Raw genomic sequence first — 16335 nt, forward strand, 5'->3', positions numbered from 1 at the left:
AGTTTTTTTTTTTTATGCAGCATTAGAAATAAAAAAATGAAAGGAATATGAGAAATTGGTGGTGGTGGTTCTTATTCATCGTCTTCTCTCTTCTGGGTGTCGGACCGTCGATGTCCCCTTCCACAGCATTGTTTTCATGACCCAAGGCTATGGCAGTGTCCTCATCGGCCACGGCTACTCCAACTGCCTCCGCTGCTACCTCGATGACCTCACCAAGATCGCCTCTTCCCCTTGCTTCCGTTCGCAACTCTCCGGTCTACCTCGGTCTCGAGCTCGAGCTCAAGCTAGCTTGGCTCATTGTGAAACCCTACCTGCAAGACCTTGACGGAGGATGATCCGGCCTCATCTTCTCCACCCTCTATTTGTCATGCCAGACGACATAAAACCCTCCAAACTTCATCTCTTTCTCTTCGCCTTCAACCCCCTATGGCAGTGAGATGGAGGAAGAGGGCTCACAAAATTTTCTTGAAAGCATTCCTCCACCCTTCTTAGAGAAATGTTTCCTATCTTTGAAAAAACTCTTTCAAAGAGAATTTTTCTTTCGTTTGAAAGGGTCAAAAAAATCATACCAATTTTTAAACTTTGTATCATTTTTCCTACATTTTTTCCACTTTCAAATGTCAAACCTTATTTGGTGAACTGGAACAAGAAAATACCCAATCACAACGCCTGACTTTTGGAATTTCTGTCTACTTTTCTTTCTTTGCTTACCTTGGGCAAACTTTTTGGTGTTTTGGAAAAAGAAGTAACCCTCCAAATCTTTCAAGTCATCACTTGAGCTGATATTTTTTTACTCAGAGAAACTGCTCCAGGCGCAAAGACCTAGCTGTGCTGGCTTAAACTGTCGTACTTAGTCCATGTCAGCATAAATCTCCGAGGATAGTGACATAAGTTAAAAATGATAAAATCTCGACAGGCAAAAAACTCAGGAAATTTTGAAATTTTTCATAAAAAATTCATTTTTTGACAAAATCTCAGGAATAAAAAATAAATATTAAAATATTTATTATAAAAAATATAAATAAAACACATTTAAAAATAAAAAAACTTGAAAGTTTTCACGATAAATACCTTTTAAAAATATAATTATCGTGATATTTGTCACTATTTGAAAATCTCGCAAGAATTTATCATTTTAAACTTTCAAGCAATTTACAGCGATATATTGGTGATACTTTTATAAATATCATGATATTTGTCACAAAGACTCCAAGGGCTTACCCCTGGACCTAGGTGGTTTAATCTTGGGGGGGTAGCCCATGGGATTTGAACTTAGATTGCTCATCAAAGGGTCTAGACCTCATCCCACTATGCCAAACCCCTTGGGTTTGAGCTGATTTATTTTTGGATGTTTGGTTCAGTTAATGGGTCTCCTCCTGGTTTTAGTTTTGACAGTTGGATCCAGGTACAGAGCTTGGATATGAGTAGGGGTGGCAAAACCTGACACGACCCACCAACCCGACCCGCCAACCCGCCTCTTAGGCGGGTTCGGGTTGGGCTTAAGCCAACCTGTTTGATAAATGGGTCGACCCGCGTAACCCGTTTATTAAAGAGGTCGGGTTCGGGTTGGGGGTATGCCAACCCGACTGACCCGTTTAATAAACGGGTTAGGTGGGTGGGTCAACCCGCAACCCGACCCGCCAACCTGAGAACCCGTTTACCCGACCCAACCCATTTATTAAATGGGTTGGCGGGTCGTGTCGGGTTACCCGTTTATTAAACGGGTCAGATTCATGTTTGCCACAGCCGACCCGTTTAATAAACGGGTCGGGTTGAGGTTGAGGTATGCTGACCCGCCAACCCGACAGGATTGCCACCCCTAGATATGAGAGGTTTAATTAGGGTCACAGCAGGTGCATGCGGAGGCCAACTTTGTTCTGCACCTTAATCGGGTCATGTTTATTTTAGACTTCTCTCTCGATATGGTCCAAGCTGTCTATTGGTTCTCCTCATGCTGTTTGCATGTACGTCAGACCGTCTGTCCTCTTGTATTTGTATCGGCAGAATATGGATACCATACTAACCTGAATCGATTATTTTTTAATAAATATAAAAAATACTTAAAATTAATTTTTAAATATTATTTTAATGGTTTTAACATGTGTCACGTTCTGGTTGACACAAAATACTTTTTAATTATTTTTTAGCCGAATTCAGAACGATTCACTTGAGTATCGGTATACCTGAATCGTTGGCCAAACGATTCAGGGCCGATACCGATACTGACAGCATTGCGTCAGAGCGTCTGCCCTCATGTATTTGCACCAAAAAGTGGATTTGGTAACTACCAAATCCAGGAATTTGCAGCTGCCACTTTCCCCAAATGTATAAATTATATCCCACTCCCAGTTCTCAAACAGGGCCAAAATCCAAGTTTCCTATCAAAAGCCTCACCATTTTTCATTAATGCAGTGAAAACTAGAAAGTGCTCTCGTTAAATACTATACGCAAATGTATATATAAAGGCACTAGATAGATCTAGAAGATTAAAATTCTTATACATATCCTGCAGGATCCAATTTTAATTAAATTGCCTCCATTAAATACTTCATAGGTTTCCTTTAGACAATATACAGGAACTCGTGTGCTATTAACCACCGTGACAAATATCAGCAGTAGTCAAAAGCCAATAAAATCACAAATAAATCGCGTTATTTTCAAAATAACACCTATTGTAAGAATAGTATAATTTTATGCCAATATTAACATGATATTAGCAATTTTCAGTTTTGCCTTTTTCGTTATATGGTTACTATTGTCTTACATCTTCAAATTGTGTATGCTTATATTTTCTGAGATCTTAATTAAAATCAAGCATTTTCATTTTATCATAAGAAATTTCATCATAGAGGAGATTTTGTGTGTGTGTGTGTGTGTGCGCGCGTGTGCGAAGTCTTAATCATCCATGAAATGATATAGCATTACTTTTTTTAAAAAAAAATTTATCTCTTTTAATCACATATTTGATCCTTGCGTTTCATAATGCAATGTAAACAGGGACACCGTTTGGGTACACATGTTTATGAGAAATACATGATACGTGAAAGGACACGTGACACGGTGCACCATTCATTTTTTTTCTTTTTTTTTGCATTTGGTTGTCAATTAAATGCATTTTATACAGTTTTATTACAAACATGTTTTTATATATTAAATATTAAAGAAAAAAAAGGCGTCCTTTGTCCTTCTTCCCATTAAAATCATGCATTTATGTCTGAGACCGTATAGTATTAGTATCCCAGTCCATACCCCCCTTCATGTGACATGCAAGCTTCATTCATTCATGTTGGCTTGAACCTACTCTTGCTAAGGGCAATTAGTCTTTTGTAGAGCAAAGATCTCATGTATAGTGATGGCAGTGGATCGGGGTAAAACGGCCCCGCCCTCCTCGCTCCGTTTGGACCGGGGATGAAGGGCATGAAACGGGAATTGAGGTGGGGAAGAAGGTTAAAATCCATCCCCATGTGGGGATGGAGGCTACCCTACCCTACCCTACCCTCAATCCTTCTAAGGGATGACAATAGACCGAGGAGAAACGGGGCCCCGCCTCGCCCCCCTTTGGATCAGGGACGGAGGACATAAAACGAAGATGGAGACGAGGATGGAGGGCGGGATGGAGACCTTGTCCCCCGCCCCTACCCCGGTCCACTGCTATCCGTACTCATATACAAGTTGTATGGTTAGCATGAAAAATCACTTCGAGTTTCCATAGCATGACCTAGGTACATCCCAAAGCTATAAAACCTCAAGACCACCCACTTACCCACCATGGAATTGACCAGACACACACCCTAAATATCGAACTCGTGATGTTCTTAAGCTTGAACATCTTAGGTATAGCTTGGATGACACTAAAGTTGGCTTTGAGTACCAAACCAGGTTTTACCAACAAAACCTGGTTAAGTGGCCACCAAACCAGGTTTTGAGCAAACCTGATTGAGTTCGAAATTATTATTTTTTAACCCCCTCATTGAGTTCGAAATTATTATTTTTTGAATTCTTAGTTAATTAAAACATATTTTTTGATATTTTTATATATAAAAAGGTATTTTGTAAACATTATAAATACTAGAAAATGTCTATCCGTGTCAACATGTCAAGGTGTGTCCTACTTGTTTCCAGCTAATTTTCTGCACATTGGTGGGCCAAGAAAAAATCATGTGATCTGCTCTCAAAAGCTGACTTTTACTTAAAAAGAAGAGAGAGCCGATCAAGTCCAAGGGCTGATGCCCAAGGAACTTTGGCTGCCGTTCATCTATCAAACGTCTACATGCCGAATGCATCGTGGCCATTAATTTTGCAACCATGGATGCTGCTCACGAAGATTTTGGGAGGGTTTTGGGAAACGTTCATCCTAAAGATGAATGGCACCTAGAGTTACTTGGACAAATTTCTGACCAAGGAACTTCGACCTGACCCGCTTTCCAAAAGAACCCCAGAAATAGATGACAAGCTGGATCGAGTATAAGACAGCAATTGGGTCCAAATCTGAAGGGCAACCGGAGATCTATGTGTGCCGGAACCTAAACATGACTTGTATGAGCATCCACTAAGCAGCACCTCCAGGGAATGAATCCTACCAAGTTGGGTAAGCCCCATATTTCTTTCAACTGTTCATATGTGCACTAATTGGTTTATGTGGGTCAGAACTGGACCCAGGTAAGAAATAACCGATCCAGTTGACAGCCTCAGCTTGGAGCTCAAGTAGGCAATGGGTCACACTTGCCATTTCCCGGTAAAGGGTATATATAATATTTTAAAAGAGCACGATAATATCATGATAAAATGCTGATAATATTGCGATACCTTGTAAAAGAGGACTTATTTATAAAATTTTCACGATATTATCAGGATTCAGGATTTTCAAAGCTTGTGAATTTTCTAATATAATATCTCAAGATTTTAAAATTCTAGACGATATTTACCACTATTCTTGGTCCAATGCTGTTTGGATTGTGCTCAAATTTGTGTTTTTCTCGATTTGTAACCCGAAGAAACCGCACCCGACACAAAGTCCTGAGCCTGCCACACCTACGGTGGCGTAAAACTTTAAGGCTAGAATTACCCCCCACCGTCAGGGCGGGTGGGCTAGCGTAGAGGCATGACACCCATGGAAATCGAAACCTTGACCGCCGTTTAGCAGCCCCAAATTTGCGTTTGCAAACCTATCATGTGCATTGGCTATTCCTTAGAAAATAGAACAAACTTATTGGGGCTGGCAAACGAGCCAAGTTGGGGATGTTCAGGCTCGTTTACGTTAGGAAGTAACCCGAGCGTGTGCTCATCATAAAGAGCTGAGCTAGCTTCGGGCTTAGGATGAGCTCGAGCCAGCCAAGTTGAGCTCGAGTTCGATTGTAAATGGTTTGCCATATTATTTTTTATATACATGATACATAAAATATTAAAAATATTTTTTTTTGTTGATAACCTGAGAAAAACCATCTTACTCACCAAGTTCATCGGTGTAAAACCCCAGGCTACCTTTGCCAACCAGAAAGCATACTCAGCTTGAGCCTTGCATAGACGGATGCACACTGTGGGTTTTGAACTTGGGACATCCTGTCAATTTGGTATCACTTATCAGATGAGTGAAGCCCTGGGGCTACAAAGTTCATGCGAGCAGATCCAACCCTGGCCATGAGCAAGTCAACTTGACTTCCGAGCCCTATGTACTTATGGCCGTACTTGTTTCACCATGCCTTCGCTGGTTAAGTATGATAAAAAACCGAAACAATTTTTTTTTTTTCGGACCAAGCGATGTTGGTTCAGGCCTCAAGTCTACACCCACCTGAGAAGACCTGTAATCCATTAAACTTAATTAGTTTTTTGATAAGTCTGTGTTTTGGGACCTATTGGCCATAGTACCATACCCAACCTCTGACCAGGGCTGTGAGAGATCCGGATTTGAGTCAGATATCTGACAGGCTGAGAATCTGCTTAGCATTGGTCTTTTTTTATTGGAGTCTTATATACAAGTATGGATCTGAATCCCATTGTAGGTAAAATTATACCCAATAATCCCAACTACTTTAATTTAAGCTAGTCTGATCTGGATTTTAGAGTACCCTATTTCCATTCGAACCCCCTAATCCAATCCAATTAGGCAGATTCAGAAAAACCGACTACCCCGACCCTCTTACCGATTGGTAGCATCCTTGGACCAATATACCCTCATCAATACGTTTATTCCCAATTATATCCTGGAGACTTCTTTCCGCTTCTTATTCAAGTTGGCTTCGGCCTGATAAAACACACCTTCCATGACTATTCTGTGGCTAAATGGATGAGCGTTTGTTCCCCCGGGCCCGTTCACACCTGAACGGTGACCTACTTTTGCCACAGATAGAGAGTAGGAGCCTTATCCTCAACTCCAAAATGACACGCACAATGTTTACTGGACAACGGGGATCAGGTGTGAACGCGAGGAACCCAGGGAATAAACGATCATCCATTTAGCCACAGAATAGCGAGGGAGGGGTGACCCCGGGCCCGGGATTCCTCGCGTACACACCTGATCCCCGTCGTCCACTAAACATTGTGGCACCGTATTAAAAACAGAGCGAGGCCTAAAGCCAGCAATAAAGTAAAATGACTGGGCTCTCCTCCGGGTACCGTCTTCCGATGCCGTCTATTTGCGAACCAACCGCAGTATACTGAGCATCATGCAATTCTTTCTGCCGTGGGCCTTATGCAAATGCTGTCTATGTGATTGGCTGCGTCACGTTCCGTGGATCCTCTCTTATTGGTCCCCCGTTACTCAAAAGAAGAGACAGAATTCCTTTTTCTCCTCTTGCGCGGCATCAAACCACCACCACCGTCAGCCCTCTTTACCCGTCCTCGTCCCGAGCTATCAGCAGCAGGCAAACATGGCGGTTCGAAAAGTGGCGAAATTGTTCTCGCTGCTGTCCATCACGGCTGCCATTACCCTGCTAAGCTCCCTTTTTGAGGAGCCGGACGTTGCTACTCCCTCCATCCTTCCCCTGAAAAACCCCTCTCTGTTGCTGCCGCTCGTCGGCGGCCTGGTGCTCTCATTTTTCTGCTCTGCTGCCGTTGCCTTCTTGGGCGACGGCCACAGGCTTCCGGAGAGTCTTGAGAGGGCCTTACTGAGGATTTCAGGTATGGTCCTCTTCTATGTGATCTGGGCCTGGATGCTTCTGCTGAGACAGGCGTCCGTTTCCAGTATGGAGGAGACCTTTAACTACTGCAACCAACAGCCCAATCGAACCCATGTCTACGCGTATGTATGTATGTATCTTGCTTAAATTTGGCATGTCTCTTGAGCAATAATGAAAGGCAGTAGTCTTCGCCGTCGTCTGTTTTGTGTCCTCGCGAGGATCGACTCGCACTTGTCTTTAATTTTACTCTATGATTGTCTTTAATTTTACATGTCTATCTCGCATCTTCTTATTCGATTAGTGCGTGCAAAATACCGCGAAAACGCTTCCATTTTAATTTGAAGGTGAAAACCTTGGCCACTGCATCCTAACGATTTTGAATAAGAAGATAGCCAGTGAAGTGGTTGTGAAGGTGCTGAGATGATTAAGGCACCGCATCAAACTCCACTGACTCACGCGTGTATCGGTAGCATTCAGAGGGTTCCTCGTCATAAAAAAAGAAGAACTACCTCTGTTTTGAGGATATTAAAAAGGATCGGGTACATGAAACGCGTTCAGATTTGGGTTCAGGTCAGGTATAAATTGCGTTAAAGGTATAAAACAGGTAGATCCTGACGCAAAACAAGGTCAGGTTCGGGTACAAATAACATAGAACTGTTTGGGTCGGATATGAAAAACTGTCAGGTTCAAATGGGTTCAGTCCTACTTGGAAGCCAAACATTTCAGCTATCTACACTGTGTGATATAAAACCATGTGTAAAATATAGTTATTACTTGTTAGTGAGCCAATATGTGCCGGTAGCTGAGCTGAACACACGTTGTTCATGTGTTTGTCATGTCAAGCTGACTAAGAATTAATGAATAAGAGTAGGGGAATGAAGAAGAGTTATGTAAGAATTAATGAATAAGAGTAGGGGCAAAAATAAGGTTTTCTCATGGGAGGGACCCCTCCCACAATGAAAAAGGCCACATGGCATGGATCGAGCTGTCACTGGGGTGGGATGGTTTGATGTCGTCATCAAACTCGAATCCATCCAAACCTTTTGGCGTCATCATCAAACTCCAATTTCCTAATCGGTCAAAACCTACAGCGGACTTGTTCAGCCCTTCATCTTCTCTTGGGCCCCACAGAACACCATAGATGAAGGGCAGTCAGGTGCAGCAGTATTACTGCGACCACCAATGCAACCCCCTTTCTCTTTCATTCCCTCTTTATAAATTTCCCTTGGTCTCTCAACGGGCATCATAATCATCCTCTCCCCTCCCCTCCCCTCCCTTTTCTTTACCCTGAATTATTAGTTGCCGGCATCCATGGCGCCCCAAAAAGAGGTGATACTTCTTCTGTTGTTCTCTGTAGTGGTCGACAGTATCATGCTCATCACAATCAACCAGACTCACGATCCCGAACCCATCGCACCAGCCGTTTCCCCTTCAAACCCTTTTTTGTTGGTGTCGCCCGTCGTTGCCACGCTATGCTCCACAACGATCGCCTGTTTTGGCAACCGACTTTAGGGGACTTCATCACGACCTTCCTACGAATTTCTTGAGTGTCTCTCGCACCATTCATTTGGGTCTTTTTTGTTGGGAAAATTGTGTGGGCCTACATATGATAAGTCACACGTTATATGTCGTCTATGGTTTAGGCTCTTTTATGTGATCTAATTTGGTTAGAACATGTGATATCTGATATGGTGTGGTGTTATTATGTAAAGAGACCTCTTATGCCTTTTTCTGTAAATTTTCAATTCTATGATAAGTTGAATTGGAAATAGACTCTCAGGTGGTTACAATTAGGTTGTGACCCCAAACCTTATATATAGTGACATACTCTTGAGGATTCTCAACATCAACAAGAAAAATCAGTCCTTCTATCATAAGGTTTAGAGAAAGGCAAGGGTCACGTATATAGGTTCTAAAAGATCATACATGTCTAATATCTATCAGAGCACCAATGGATTCAGGTACACTTCTGCATCAAGATTTGATTTCAGTCTTACTTTCAACGATTTAGCGCGAACATGTTTGATGGTTCTTTTTAGGTTTTTTCGATTGATTTAAAATCCAACAAATGGTATCAAAGCGACTTGTTCCCATTGAATTATTAAAAATTTTGATTTCATTATATATTTTTTATGGCTTTTCATTTGTGACATCCATCCATCATGATCGCGGTCAGGGCACGGGTGGAGGGGGGTTGATCGGCCCTTCTCGCGCCGTTCAGATATGCTGGGAGGCCCTCCCTTAGGGTTTTTTAGATGAACAGGAGGACTGATCCGCCCTCCCTCTTTTGAACACCGGATCGCCGCAGCCGGCAAAGGGTGTTTACCCCATTCAGGTTGCTGGATGGGAAGGGTCGTTAGTTCCTTTCCCTTCTCTTCTTGATTGGATGGAAGGGTTGTTTGGTCCTTTCTTGATTTTTGTCTGGTCGGTCGACGTGCAGTAGAGGACCTCCTGGTTTTCAAACCGTCAGACGGTGGTAGAGAGCCCTCTCTTCATTTATTGTTGAACGGCAGGCGAGTGTGTTTCTGATAGCCGGACGAAAGAGGGCTTTCCATTCTTTTTGGATCGCCGACAAAAAGGAGATGTGCCACTGTTAGTATCGTCGGTCGATGGAGCCTGTCACATTCAGTTCACCGGATGGACAAAGTCTTGGATGACCAGTTGATGACTGACGGTGACTTGGGGCATACAGCTCACCCCAAGCCACCGTCGGTGACCTTATAGGGTCGGTCGTGACCGATGATGGTGTGCGACGCATCAGGTTCACCCAAGCCATCGTCGCCAGGTGCCTCAAGGCCGATGACAACCATAGATCGCTTCTATTCTGACCACAGTAAGTTGGGGTATGTTTGGCTTTCAGCCGATTCAGTGACTCGAGACATTTCAGTCTTTTGCAGTTCAGCATTGCACAAGGCTGACTGGGTCTGAACCAATATGGTGATCCAGGTCGATCCAACGCTCATTAGCCGACTCAGTCGGGCGGGCGATTCAGTTGTCGGATGGGCTAGTTCGACCATCTATGCTCGGGCGATACAACCATCGATCCAGGGTTGATTCAGCGTCGCTTTAGCATGCTCAGTCGGTCCATAGTGGTTCGACCATCAGGTATGGGCCGATTCGGTGCCCCTTCATTTTGCTCAACCGGAACAGGTCGTTCCGACCATTTGCTATAGGCCAGTTCGACATTCAGCCTATTGAACTAGACTAGTTTGACCTTATATTCTCCTGGATGTGGGGATCGACACTCAGTTCGGGGGTCGGGACAGCTTGAGTCACATTCGGGGTGGGGGTTGTTGACCCGTTTCAATTCCATTTAGTTGTGGGGCTGAACTGAGTCGGGTGGCACCATTGTGTGGGTCAGGCCTGGTTAGACCCAACCCAATATCATGGGTCTGCACCCGACTGTAGTGATGTTGGGTCTGACTCGAATCGGGTCAGACCAATTTTGCCTCGCAGGTGGGTCTTGCCCGATCCGATGGGCCAAACCCGTGCACAAACTTTGAAAAAAAAATTATGAGGATTTTATTTTTAGGGCTATTTGGTGTGCAATAAGGGTTCCTTCGGAGGGCCATCATCAATTAATTTTCAGTCATATAGAGATTGTGATTGTGTTTTCTTTTTATTTATATGCATGCATTGACGTATTTGAACCATGGTATTTTTTTCAGATTCAGGGTCCAATATTCTAAATTGAATTGATTGAGAAAATATATTATAAAAGTAACCTCTATTGTATAGATTAGCTCATTTTGGAATATTGTGTTGTTTATATATTTTTAGTTTATACAAATAATGATCGACCCAAAGAAAGATTACTATTTGGCCGAGCCTAAATATATAACTTTTCAATAATAAATATGGGGCAATTGTACGATTTTCTATGTGAATAACGAGTCGGTACAAAGAAAGGCTCGTTGTTTAACAAGATTAATTGTTCATGTTTGATTATTGTATTGAGAGTACCACTTACAAGTTGACATTTATGTCCAAGGAATAAATGTCAATGTTGTGTTGGGTATCTTATGATGGGGTTCACTATAGTTTAAATATGTTATTTTATGATAATACATGTGAAAATATATGCTAATTGTGAGCTTGTTTTGTTTTTTATTCACTTAATACTTTTGTTTCTTTGATATCTGCAAACATTAATTCCATCACTGTTTTGAGTGGTTCTAATTTCAAAAACAATAAAGAGAACGTTATGATTGTTTTTTAATATATAGATTTGGATCTTGCACTACGAGATGATCAACCATCTGCTCTTACGGATATGAGATCCGTTAAGGATAAAATAAACTCTGAGCAGTGGGAATGATCCAATTGCATGAGTCTCATGATCATAAAACGTACAATTCCTGAATCCTTCAGGGGCATTATGTCTGAAGGGGTTAATGCCAAAAGGTTTCTTGAAGAAATTGAAAATCATTTTGCTAAAAACAAAAAGGCTGAGACAAGCACCCTTCTTTCGAGTCTTGTCTCAATGAGGTATAAAAGAAAAGAGAACATTAGGGAGTACATTATGAAAATATCTCATCTTGCTTCGAAACTAAATGCACTAAAGTTAGAGTTGTTTAATAACTTACTTATGCACTTAGTTTTGTTATCGCTTCCTGTATAATACAATTAGTTTAAGGTCAGTTATAACTGTCAGAGGATAAATGGACTCTTAATGAACTCATTTTACACTGTGTGCAAGAAGATGATAGAATGAAGTAAGAGAATATAAAAAAATACTTATTTGACAGTAGCTTATAAGGATAAGTTTAAGAAAAAGAAAAGGACTAAGGAAGTTGCAGTGGACCCTCAATCGCAAAAGAAATAAAAAAGACATCAGGATCCAAAGTCGAGTTGTTTCTTTTGCAAATAAGAGGGTCACATGAAGAAGGACTGTATCAAATACCATGCTTGGCATGAAAAGAAGGTATGCTCCTTGCTTTAGTTTTTTCTAAGGTTAATTTAACTTGTGTACTCAAACACACTTGGTGGATGAATTCTGGTGCTACCACTCACATAAGTGTGTCTATGCAGGGTTGCCTAAGTTGCTGAATATCAATTGATATTGAAAGATTCATATATGTGGGCGATGACAAATCAATTAAAGTTGAGGCAATATAGACATTTAGGTTACTTTTAAAGACTGTAAATTATTTAGAATTGAAAGAAATATTTATTATGTTGTCTTTTATGCAAAAATTGGTTTCTATTTTTACTTTAGATAAATTTGGTTATTCTTGTTTATTTAGAAATAATGAATTTAAATTATTTCTTGATTCAAATCTTATTGGGATCATTTCTTTATCTACAGTTGATAACCTTTATTTGTTTAATATTATTGTCTTATATAATAAAACCTTGTATTTAAGTTCTCATGGTACAAAACAAAAATTAACAAATAAGAATTCTACTTTATTATGGCACAAGCACTTAGGTCATATTTCTAAACAATGAATTGAAAGGCTTGTGTCAAGTGAGATTCTTGATTTTCTTGATTTCACTGACTTTTTGTTTTGTGTTGAGTATATAAAAGAGAAACGAACAAACATAAAGAAATTAGGTATTGAAAGGATAACAAATGTCTTATAACTAATTCATACAGATATTTGTGGGTCATTCCCTATGACTTCTTGGAATGGTCAACAATATTTTATTATATTCATAGACGACTATTCTTGTTACGGGTATCTATATTTAATTCATAAAAAGTCTCAATCCCTAAATGTGTTCAAAACTTTTAAGGCTGAACTTTAAAACCAACTTGACAAAAGAATTAAGGCCATCAGATCTGACCACAGTGATGAGTACTATGGCAGATATAATGGATCAAGTGAACAACGCAAGGGTCCTTTGCTAAATTCCTAGAGAAATGTGAGATCTTTCCTTAGTATGCCATGCCAGACACTTCTAGCATGAATGGTGTTGCTGAGAGACGAAACATGACCCTTAAAGATATGGTAAGGAGTATAATTTCTTATTCTATCTTACCATAGTCTATCTGGAGAGAGACATTAAAGACTGCAACGTATGTATTGAACACGGTACCATCTAAAGTAGTACCAAGATCTCATATGAATTATGAATACAAAAAAAGTCTAGTATGAAGTATTTTCATATTTGGGGATGTCCAGTTGAGGCTAGGCCCTACAAGCCACATGAAAAGAAACTGAATTCTAGAATGGTTAGTTTGTTACTTTGTTGGGTATTTTGAAAGATCTAGGGGTTATACGTTTTATAACCCTGTGAATAAGTCATTTTTTGAAACGAAAAACACTTGTTTCTTTAAGGATGCTAAGTTTTGGGAGAGTGATAAGCCAAAATACATTGTTTTTAAAGAAAAGTCTATTCCTACGATTGTGGTCGACAATGATCAGATTTCTATTTCTAACATTGTTCCTACAAATCTAGAATAAGGCAATGTTTTAGATCTCCTTATCCAAAATCAAGTTTTTACTCCTAAAGTACAAACTCAACAACCTCAAGAAACACCTTAATAATAAGTATCATTAAGGAAATCCACTAGAAAGAGGAGAAGGGCAATTTCAGATGATTATATTGTCTTTGTATAAGAACATGAGGGTGATACTGGCCTAAGGGAAGATAATCCAATCAACTTCCTTCAAGTCACACAAAGTTCTAACTTTCAAAAGTGGATTGATGCAATGCATGAAGAGATTAAATCCATGAAAGACAATGACATGTGATATTTTATTTCAATATTTCAAGGTGTGAAACCCATTGGTTGTAAATGAATATTTAAAATCAAAAGGGATTCAAAGGGTAATATGGAAAGATATAACACTCATCTTGTTATAAAAGGGTTTACTCAAAGGGAAGACATTGACTACACAAAGACTTTCTTTTCGGTTTCTATAAAAAAAACTCTTTTGGGATTATGATGGCACTTGTGGCTCATTATGATTTGGAGCTGCATTAGATGGATGTAAAGACTGCATTTCTTAATGGTGATATTGATGAGACAATATATATGGTGCAACCAGAATATTTTGTCTCAAGAGATGCCAAGAAAATTGTTTACAAATTAAAAAAATTCATCTATGAACTTAAGCAAGCTTCCCGTTAGTGGTATCATAAATTTCATTAAGTTGTCCTTTTATATGGTTTTGAGATAAATGTGGTTGATGAATGTATATACCATAAGTTCAATGAGAGTAAATATTTATTTTTTTGTTTTATATGTCGATGACATATTGCTTGCCAATAGTGATATAGGCACACTGTACAAAACCAATAGATTTTTGACAAATAAATTTGAAATTAAAGATCTTGGTGACTCTTCTTTTATATTAGGGATCAAAATACATCGAGACCATTCTCAAGGTATTCTTAGATTATCGCAAAAGAGAAACATCAAAAGGATTCTGCATAGATTTGGCATGAACGATTGCAAACTAGGTGATACTCCTGTTGCTAAGAGAGACAAGTTTAGTCTCGCTCAGTGCCTCAAACACCAGTTTGAAATTAAGGATATGGAACAGATTTCCTATGCATCTGCTATGGGGAGTCTTATGTATGATCAAGTTTGTACGTATTCGGATTTAGCATACATTGTTAGGATGTTTGGCAGATATCTTAGTAACCCAGGTGTAGATCATTGAAAAGCAGCCAAATGGGTTATACGGTTTTTGCAGAGAACAAAAGGTTATATGTTCACATATAGGAAGTCAGATTAGTTTGAGATCATTGAGTATTCTGATTCTAACTTTGTTGGATGCTGGCGTGAAGTGTTTTAGCTACTCGACTCTGATCTGCTATTTTCAACAAGTTTTCACCCACATATGGATGGGCAGACGAAGCACATCAATGGACTGTTGAAGCAATACATCATGCACTTTGTTAGTGTCAATCAGAAAGACTAGGTGAAGCTCCTAAACATGACTCAATTCGGATACAATCTTCAAAAGAGTGACTCCTCAAGCCACATCCTATTCGAGATAGCCGCGGGGCAGAGGTGTATCTTTTATAAAAGTATTTTTTAAAACAAATTTTCAGTAAAACTCTTGTGTAAACTGTACACCAAATAATAAAAATAAATCAGCTTACACTAGTGGTAAGACTAGGTCGAACTCAGGGAACAAAATAAGGTAATGTATCATTCACTTGAATTATTCACTTTATTAATATTTCCAAAATAAAAGAAATACAATGAATACAAGTTTATAGAATAACAAAAAAAAATCGTAATCTAAACTCTGGGACTTTGATGTTTGTTGAAGAAGCCAAGAATTGATCTTCACTACCCGCCCTCCTCATGCACTCGAACCTGCAAAATAATGTTAGTACTTATATTATATAACACTAAAGCACAAATTAAATCAAATGAAAAACAATTTAATGAAATAACTAACAACTAATTATCTAACTAATTAAAATAATAAAAATGCAATTAATACAGTGTAATTAAACTAATGCTACTACTACAGAAATTATAACTACACTACAAAAGCTATTGAATCAAACAATTAAACAAATACTTGAATAATTAACTAAATTAATCTAAAATAATTTTCTAACTTTTAACAAAATAAAAGAACCTAATCTAACTACAAATAATAAAAAAAAATAGAATTAAAGTTAAAACCTAATTCTAAGAGAATTTACTAAATTACCCTAAATACTTAGTCAAGCAAGAAATACAGGAGCAAACTTCAGAAAATTGAGGTTTTCAAAATGTAAATGGGGTCAAATTGCTCTGAATTTTTACAGAGACATTCTAGATATATTCAAGGATCAGACCCAATTTACAGAGTTTTAAAATTTATTCAAAATCCACAAAAAAGAATTTTTCAATTTATGGAAATGCCCCTTGACAACGAAGAATCAAAACAGGAATTTTTGTAGAACCGGTTTTCAAAATCAATTTAATTGCCTAACCAAATCAGCATAAAAAATTCTAAAATTTGGCAGAGACACAGTAGACATGCTGATGAAATCAAAGTAAAAATTTGAGGTCAAAACTCGTTAAAAACATTCATAAAATGAGGACCTAAAGTTGACAAAAAAACTAATTTTTGCAGAAATTCTATTTTGGCTTTGCTTGACTAATTAACTAACTAAAAATATAAAAACCAAAGAACCAATTAATTAAAACTTAAGCACTGCTGCAAATAACAGGAAATGCAGAAATTTATACTTAAGCTAAAACAAAGAATTAAATACAATAATTAAGAACTAAAACAATAACAACTATTTAACTAGCTAA

This window comes from Nuphar pumila, chromosome 10 (assembly GCF_984573655.1).
Source record: "Nuphar pumila chromosome 10, dmNupPumi1.hap1.1, whole genome shotgun sequence".
Taxonomy (NCBI): Eukaryota; Viridiplantae; Streptophyta; class Magnoliopsida; order Nymphaeales; family Nymphaeaceae; genus Nuphar; species Nuphar pumila.